Raw genomic sequence first — 9,565 nt, 5'->3', positions numbered from 1 at the left:
CGATTCATAATTAACGTCAGCGACCGGTCGTAGGTCCGAGCGATGGAATTGGAAGCTGTTTGGTTTGTAACTATTGATTCGTTATTATGAATGAATCGCCCTTTCATTTTTAATCGACTTCCAAAAAAGGAGGAGGCTCTCAATTCGCTTCTATTTTTTTTTTATGTATGTTACTGCAGAACTTTTGACTGGGTTCGATAAAAAAAAAATTAATAGAAAGGTGTTGCGTGTCATTTGGTCCCATTCAAATTTATTTGAGACTAGCTGAATTTAACAAAAAAGTTTTTGTTCAGTTTGCAGAGTTATAAAATAAATATATTTCTAAAATAAAAGTAGCCTAAGTTACTCCTTATTACATCAGTTATCTGCCAGTGAAAGTCCCGCCAAAATAAGTTGAGCCGTTTCAGGGATTAGCCGGAACAAACAGACAGACAGACAAAAATCGTATAAAATGTTTTTTTGGTATATATCTACCAAAATAACATTCGTCCGTATCCGTACAACATCCGTATGCATTCAGACACAGACACTTAATTTTATTTATTTGTATAGATCTAACAACTACTTTTTGAGTTATATCTAATAATGCGTTTTTACTTGACTATTTTTTCGTCTACCTACGTTGTATTACTTGTCGATGTAATTGAAGTCGGTTTTTTTTTGTTTGCGAGCAAACACAATTATATACCACATAGTAATCGAGATGCTCAAAGCGTGGCTCTATAATTTTTGTGGTAGTGTGATTATAATATTCAATTTCATATCGTCGGTTCGAGAGCTCCAAACTCACAATATGTCTATAAGCAGTCGTTGTGTTATGTTTTAACTTGTAAATATATATTTTTCGTACTTTTAGAATTGAATGGAATTTTCTCGGTATTTTGTTATTATAAAACGGAGTTCGTTCTACGAAATGTAATAAGAGAAAAAAAAATGTCGACGGTAGCAGGTGTATGGGCTAGTAAGTATCAAAGGAGCGTCGCTCTAGGCTCTCGTGTTGAGACGGATTATAGAATTAAATTGAAAATGACTTCGGGTTAAGTAATTTTATTCCAAATGACTTGTCAATGTCAAGTTTCTAAACCTTTTTGTACATTATTAGTTGATTCAATTATTTTTGATGTCTTAATTAATAGCGTAATATTGATAATGAAACAAAACTTTATATAGTGGGCACAAGTTGTTCTTTCAATTTTGTACAATATGTGAGCAATGTTACAAGTGCATTACTAATCGATCGACGTCATATCGAGTATATCGCTACCTGCACATCGATTGTGCAAAACGATTAATCGTTCGTCTTCATTTGCATGCCGTTTTTATTTCCAACCCATCCGCCGACCACCGCCTCTCCTTCGACCTCGAATATTACTTGTCAGCTTTGATATGTTGAAATCGATTACGTCTGTTCTTTCGTTTCGGAGTCGGGATGATAAAAATCTTCAACTCCGGTTGGTCCTCGTGACGTACGAGAATAACATGTCGGTGGTAACATGAATGCTTATTGTTCACTTGTCGGCGATAAATCTACGATTGAAATATTCACGCGGTAATTACGATTTCGATAGATAAGCGCCTCCCGCGATGCTCTTTTCAGACTGTTTGTTAGATAACTTTAATAAAACAGCAGGCGAAATGAAATTAGTTCTATTTATTTGTAGACTTTTTGTTTTTGTATCTAGCGGACGTTTTCTCCTGTCATAAATGTCGTTTCCCGTACAAAATTGCTTAAATATTCTAATCTTGTTTGGTTCGCGATCTGGTGTGAATATAAATGGTATTAGCGGAGTCTGCGCCCGTGGCTCGCGAGTCGGCCACGTAGTATTCAGATGCTTTTGTGCATGAATTAGCGGTATAAATGCGGAATTCGGTCACTGCCCTCACAGCGAGCAGATCGTCTAATCTTAAATTCTTCGGCCCGTCCATGTTTCGTAACATCTTTTTAGATTTCACTTTCAGCGACAACGTCTAAATGTACCTGAGATCGTATCGTAACATCCCAGAGCACGTATATCGCAATTAAAAAAAATGTGTCGCCGGTTCCCCATCGACACGGATCGTAAATTTTTGCTTTTTTAGTTGTTTACTAGTCCGCGTTATCCTCTAGTGTACGGTGACTCACTCATGCGACTTGCGACTCGAGCGAGACGCCTCTATTCAAGACGCCACTCGTTATGCGTCTCGCACCATTCTATATTAACTTATCAATACCATTGTTTTGATAAACGCCCGGGCAATTTTTGTTGACTCATCGTATTGTGTGGCATAATTGTCGGTGTATAAGCCGATTGCTCAAGACTGACGTGATTTAACAATAAAGCTAATTTGACTAATAGGTGCGGTGTAATCGTCACTGCGTGTGGTTTAAGGATTAACTGCAGTATCGTCTTCTCCGCGCCGTTCCTTGACGCTTAATGAGCGTCTCTCTAAAGCTATTGTTCTAGTTTTTGTTTCTTTATCAGATGCATATCTTGATTTTAGATTCTATGGACATTATTGTTTTATTTAACGTTCTATGTTATGGAAGTAACATTTGTCGGTACGTTTTAAAAATTTTAGAATAAAATTAACTATAAGATTATATGATGTTATTTAAGCAGTCTTACAGTTAAAATGTTACGTTTATATTTCTGAAAATTTGTTAATGCAATTTCTTTACATGAATGAACCGACGGTATTTATTAATTGTATATCTTAACAAAAATTTACCTTAAAACTCGTGAGGCCTTGTAATTATCCTGTCCGCCGACCGCGAGGACAACATACACCCATATCCGAAATGATATAAGGGTAATAATTGTTTAATCGATCACCGGGATCATTATTTGCTAATTAAATGAAGAGATTTTGTGTCGACTCAGGTTGGATATTTCTTATGCGCGACCTGCGCTGTCATTTGAACAATAATTCCGGAAAATAATCGCTGTGAAAAGGAGACAAAGACTATTCACGAAGAAAAAATTAAAAACACTTCAAAAACATTTTTAAAATTCGGTTTTAAATTAATAAACGTTCGTTTAAATGACGATAGACAATGAGTCATTTTTTTACCATTAAAGTTTAAAAAAGTCAGCAGGTCAACGTACGAGCACGTCAATACGGACGATAGCATGTAATAAAGCCATATATAGGTCATTCAGAGTAGCGGACTTATGGCCGATGAGCGATTCCGCATCGGTGTTATTTCGAGGTGCGGGGTCGGCCACGGTATTATTTTAGGAGCTTTGGTCCACTCCTTGTACTATTACGGCAGACCTGCGCCCGAGTTTCTGTTGCATAATTCAGACACGAGCTCCGCCGTTTGCATTCCGATACTTGATATGTGCTTTCACATGTATTTATGTACGAGATTTTGTGTCTTCGTAATGTTTGTCGAATAAATAAATTGTGCAGGCACAAATACAATGGGCGAGCCGGCGTCCCTCGTTACGTCGGCGAATGTAAAGTCCGATCTCCTTGGGCCAGCTTGTCACCGGTTGAGATATTTCGCGGCAGTTGATGGGATCGCATATATCATTGTTTAGGTACTTCGTTACACCAGCTTTCCATGTCGTTGTTTACAAATTATCATTGGTTTTGTTTTGCGAAACATGTGATTCCATTTTAAGTTGTTCAAGTTATTTTTTAAAATTAGTACCATAATACTCTTTCTTTTCGAATACATACCTATCGCACGCCTCATTTAAATGCATGTCAAATCATGAATAGGTTTCAGGGGATACTAACGTAAACATAGAATCTCGTAATCCGAAATCCCGACATCATTATCTTGCGTTTCCATCAAACACAATTCCACTCACATCTCCGTTACCGCAATTCTAATGATTTGCGGCGGAGGTCCTCTTTTGTATGCACTAGGCATGACGAGTTTTGTATGCAAGGTGCAACTCCTCTATCCCGTAGCCCATCGGATCTAGAAACTTCCGCGACTGACCATCCTGATTGCTCTAATTGAAATTTATTCGCCGCTTTTCTCGAACGCGTCCCGATTCCCGAATGCCTACATCGAGCGAGATAAGATTAATGAATTACTGAATACGATTGTCATCGATGTGTTTGTTATATTTGTGCTTTTGCAAATGCGATCTCGTTTACTAGATTGACGCTGGATGCGCTCATCCATTATAGATTTAGCCGGTATCGTCTCCCGGCGAGGTTGACGTCTGTGTCATTTCGATAATTGGATCCGCGATTCTGTAGCCGTTCCATTCACGAACATGTGTGATCGGACAATGATTGACATTAAAGTATTGCGTCACCCGCTACCGCATCTGTTCCATATCCAATTATAATTTCGATCTTGTAATTTTATCTTGTTTAGATTATGGTGCATATAACGTATGTTTGGAAGTTTGCGAGATTAATAAAGTTCTCAGTGTTGTCTCGTTGGTTATGGACACGATGCGAGGTGTGGGTTGGATTGATTCGGCGAAACGATGCGGCCCACTTCCTAAAACTAGACTGGGAGACGCAGATGGTTAAAATTAGGCTCGCCGGGAATAGCGTAAACTGGTGCGTGCCTCGTCACCGCGCCGACCTCACGGATATTGTGTTACAGCGTATCTAATTAGAATTTCAATTTAGTCTTATTACTGTTGTACGTGAAAATAAATTATTTGATAATAATATTCTCATATTATTTAAATCACCTACTTTATAGGTTATAGCTAGGTTTTAAATGTATGATAATTTTATCTTTCCTTAAGTTCGACTAAACATAATTTGAAACGAAAAGGTTTCTAGGTTAACGATTTATATGCATAGTTAAAATTAAATTCATATATAGATGATCTCAATACAGTATTGAAAGTATCGGCAATAATTCCGTGCGATATTAAACAAAAATAAAACCAATGACGTTGTGTTTTAATGCGCAAACAATGTTTTCCTGTCATCGGGTGAATATACAAGTTATCTTTCGGTCATCCTTTTGTTATAGCGCCTGGTATAACTAGCGCCGAGCGGTTTGTTGTCTTCTGTTTTTGTTACAATACGGCGCGGTTTGACGACGTCTTCATACCCCGTACCGAGCGAGTATTGGACGTCTGAGGATAGGGAAGTAACGCTACATTCAAGCCGGAGTCTGTTGACCGTTATCTCGTGGGAAATGATTGTAGCCGGCGCGGCTTTGTTAGGATGATTGTCCACCAAGCGGTGTAGATGTGCCGATAGGCAGCGTTGAACCTGCGCGTGACAGCTATGGGAACGTTGCTATGCATGCTTACTTTTATACAACCTTTACTACGCTGAATAAATCAGCGACAACAGAACTTAGAGCCTTATGATGTTTGGCACTTTATTTAGTAACGCATATATATACTTCTTTGACGTAGCTTCTATATATTTCATTTAATATGAAAAGTACGAATGGTAACGGAAAAAAACCGGAAGTATTCCGCAATAAATAAATAAATTAAGATAAATTTTAGTGCTGGCACGTGTGCACTGTTCACTTAGATTAAATCGAAAATTTTACGTCAGATTCCTTTGTCCTGAGTCATTCAATAGCATCATTCACGTAAGACCAAAATGTACGTGGATTTTTCTTTTACATTTTCGTCATCGAATGCGATAAAAAGCAAAGGGAAAATGGGTCACGTTTGACGGCGATTTTTACAAACATCGTTTTGTGTATTCCTCACGTGTTAACCTGTATTTCAACCTTACGTCTAATGTATTCCGAACGCGTCGACCGCTAACTCTCGTCTATTCAGTTCTGAAAACAAATCGTAACCGTCGATCCATCATTTTTCTATTGATCGTTAGTTGAGCTTTACACAAACAAAGCGCTTTCAAATGGTAATCCTCAGGACGTGCTGTGAATTGGTTCCGCCGGACTTCGTGGGAAATATCCTATGTACTATTTTAAATCCAATTACATTTTAAAATTTACGTAAGCGTCGGTTATCTCGCTAAGCTCTCAATAGCTGTTGGAATGTCTTCTATCAAAGATACGTCTTTACTTGTATTGATCTGAGTTATTATCGAATATCATTGATATAGGTCACCGAGTAACTAGTTTGTATTTAAACAATTGACCTTATATGGCCACCTACGGTCGGTGATATAATCGCTTCTGCTACGTCACTCACGTGGGCAGCGTTCTTCCGAAACGCTGGCGCCAATCGGCTAATACTTTTCCTACCGACTTCGAAAATAACGCCATCTACTTATTTGGCTTAAATATCTCAATATGTTTTCGTCGTATTTAACTTTTTATTATTGTCTGTAATTAAAAGTTACTTATTTAGCAAACGAGTTCGGAATAGCATATTTGAAAGTTGGTTCGTAGTGAAAAAAATCATTAATATTCAAGTGTAAGGCATTACAACAGACAGCCAGTAATATTATGTGCTTAAATAGTAAGTCAGCATAAATCTTAAGGTAGTTTGTTATAAACGCGCACGCGCACCTTGCACACAAATGATTTATGTACGACTGGTAAAACGGTCTAACAAAAATGTCGGTTTTCTCAACATAAACGTCGTACGTAACGCATGTACGTATGCTATATTTGTAAAACAGAAAAAAAGCTTCTAGGGGCTTCTACGCGTCAGTCCATTGAAACGTAAACTTGGACATTAATATCTTAGCATAAATAAATAAAAATGAATTAATTAAAAATATAAATTTAATATGCAATATGTTGTCCATTATTCGCGGGAAAATATCAAAATATGGCAGGCAATACGGGAATATTTTCAGATATTAAATGTAAAGAAAAATTAAAAATTAATGTCATAAATAATTTCACCTAAAATCATGTGTTAAACCAATTTTTTTTTTCTCATTTTCGACCAATTTGTCCTCTGACTCGATGTCCTCAACGGATCTAATAACTTTAATGACAGTATGATTATATTTACTTTGGCATACGTGTGCAGCTTCAACATTGCCATGTTTCCCCATATTTCCACGTGTAGCAATACAATTCCAATCTTCCGTTGCGTCATTCTAAATCGAAAGTGGTCATAAACTAAAAGCCTTGGCAGTGTTGTATCAAGTTTTGTTGATCTGTGACATTGTGGTGATTGTCTCGCCCATTCCACTTGTGCCAGTGGCGAATACCTCGCGTTAGATAAGGACGCAAGGTCTTCAATCTCAAGCTCTCACTTCCGTCCGCCTACGGCAGCGCTAACGCCGCCCACGCGAGTGTCTTAAAAATCGCAATCCGATGTTCTTCCAAGTTATATTTCTTTTGTAATTCTTGTTCGCATCGATAAATTTACGTATTTAATGGTTTTGGCGATCCGCTATTTTTTTTATGTAAATAAAGGTTTTACTCAATTGATTCAACGATAGCAAAGCTTGGTCTTAAGACTAACAGTTATTTGTTTACGTTTCGCAATGAATGACATTATTCTGATGTAAACTCCACGAACCACGTAGTAAAAAGGTTCGAATTCGTAATATTACATTTAAGGATTATCCGGCAAATTTCAAACATCGACTAACTGTTGTCGCGAGGATGACATCAACGTGTGGGTGGCACGAGCTATAAAACGCGTTTGCGAGCACTTTGTGATACAGAATCTTTCGAAATTGTAATCCTTCTTAAATTATGACTTAATTCAGATCGCTCTGTTGTGTTGATATCCGATATGTATTTTGCAATAACGGTACAGCACTGCCCACTTCAAAAAAGTCATGGTCATCGTCGTAACATTTTCGCTTAATGACAGCCGATGGGGTCGAATCAAGTTCGTAATTCATTGGTATTTTACGAATTATTTTTAAAGATCGTGTTATTATTTTTTTGCTCTTACATCTTTTAAACGACATTGAATAACTTATACTTACGACCAATATGTGATTACGCCGCCTATCAGGCCGTCGAGTCAAAGCATAATATTTTACAAGGTATTTTTATTTATTCTAGTCTCAATTACTTCATTTTCATTTTTTTATTTATTTATTATTAGTTTATTTAAAAATACACATTATTCAACTCAAATTCTCGTTAATGCAAGGAAACATCTATGAGTCATTATAATAAAAGCATCGTAAATAGTTGACAGCAGAAAGGAACAATACACGGTAGCCACGGGCTAGCAAAGAAACAAACAGATACTATAATACTAAATGAACGTGACTCGATTTACCAAATCAAAAGAGACGCGAGGCTTAGCAAGGTAAAACATTTTACGTTCGCTATGTAAATTTTGTTTATAATTTCGCGTTACATTTTTAACTTTAAGATTTTATTCTAATGCATTTTACTCGGTTAATTCTCAGGCCATTAATAAAGTGCCATCGTCTGTATAGTTTTTAAGTACAACGAGGTTGATATTTCAAATCATCGAATAGGTTTTAGGTTCATCTGCACATTCATCTTCATATCCATGATTTTCTTCGATTTCATTGATTTTTTTTACACGGTAGAGTTAAGTTGAATATATACAATAAATCAAAAGGTGCTGAATTGTCTGGTGCTGCTGCAACGGTTTCAAACTTTAGGTGATCTCTTTGCATTAAAATTGTTCTGATTTTTATATTTAATTTTAAATCTTAATATATTTTTATAATATAGTTAATAGTAGCTACGAGTCCGTTCGGGACGTAGTCCTGTGAATATTGATACCTGTATAAAAGTAACGTAACATTCCCAGTTTGTGCTTTAGTGTCCATAACAGTGTTTGTGATCCATCCAACGTAACGTATGTTAGTGTTAAGGGCATGGTGTGTGTTTTTGAACGAATTACTCTTTAAAACTGTTAAAAGTATCGGTTGGAGCTTCATTAGTGTAACTGTTTATAAAACTATTGGTGCTATATATCGTGTTGTTAATGATTCTATTGAAATAATTTTATAGTTAGTGAAGACTCAATCGATTCTTGTTATCGTTTCGAGTATTTTTGGGATTGTTAAAATGAAAATTCCTCAAAATACCCGAGCGAATGTGACAAGAGTTCTTACGTTGAAACGTAATAATAAATTAATATTGTAGTTTTTAAGTAATTAATGTATCCTAACATTGCGGCGAAAATTTAAAGACTGCACCAATGTCTTCTAAGTGCCTTACAGGAGTATTGTGAGGGAAATAGTGGAGTTTGTACTTAAATCTTGTTCTTGAACCAGTATTATTGTGCAGCCTAAATTATATAGGAGTTGAATTGATAACTAGGCTTAAAGGGAAGAATTTCAGATTATATGTTGGGCGACACCGGGTTCATAATTTGTTAACCAATCACTAGTCCGAACGATCGAATAATACTCAGGATTGCTACAACTCATTTTTATAAATTGAATTACTATCGAATCTCATAGATTTTATTGTAACGTTCATGCTGGTAAATTTATTGTAAAATGTGAAAGTTAAATGTATACGAAATCTTCTGTAGGACAATCTTTAAAACGAGCGTAAAAAATAGCATTTACAACATTCTCGTTGATAAAGCCGTCGAAAATTTAGTTTCGGTAAATTTTTTTGTGTTTATTATTGATGTGATAATAACTGTTCGCGTCAGCGCGTTTCAAAAGTCCGGCCATGAAGTAAAAAATCAAAAAATGTATATTTAAATATGAAATTAAGTTTTCAACGGACTTATTGCGTTTCGAGTCGATT

The sequence above is a fragment of the Melitaea cinxia genome, chromosome 12, assembly GCF_905220565.1.
Source record: "Melitaea cinxia chromosome 12, ilMelCinx1.1, whole genome shotgun sequence".
Lineage (NCBI taxonomy): Eukaryota > Metazoa > Arthropoda > Insecta > Lepidoptera > Nymphalidae > Melitaea > Melitaea cinxia.
Note: the sequence above shows the minus strand (reverse complement) of the source record.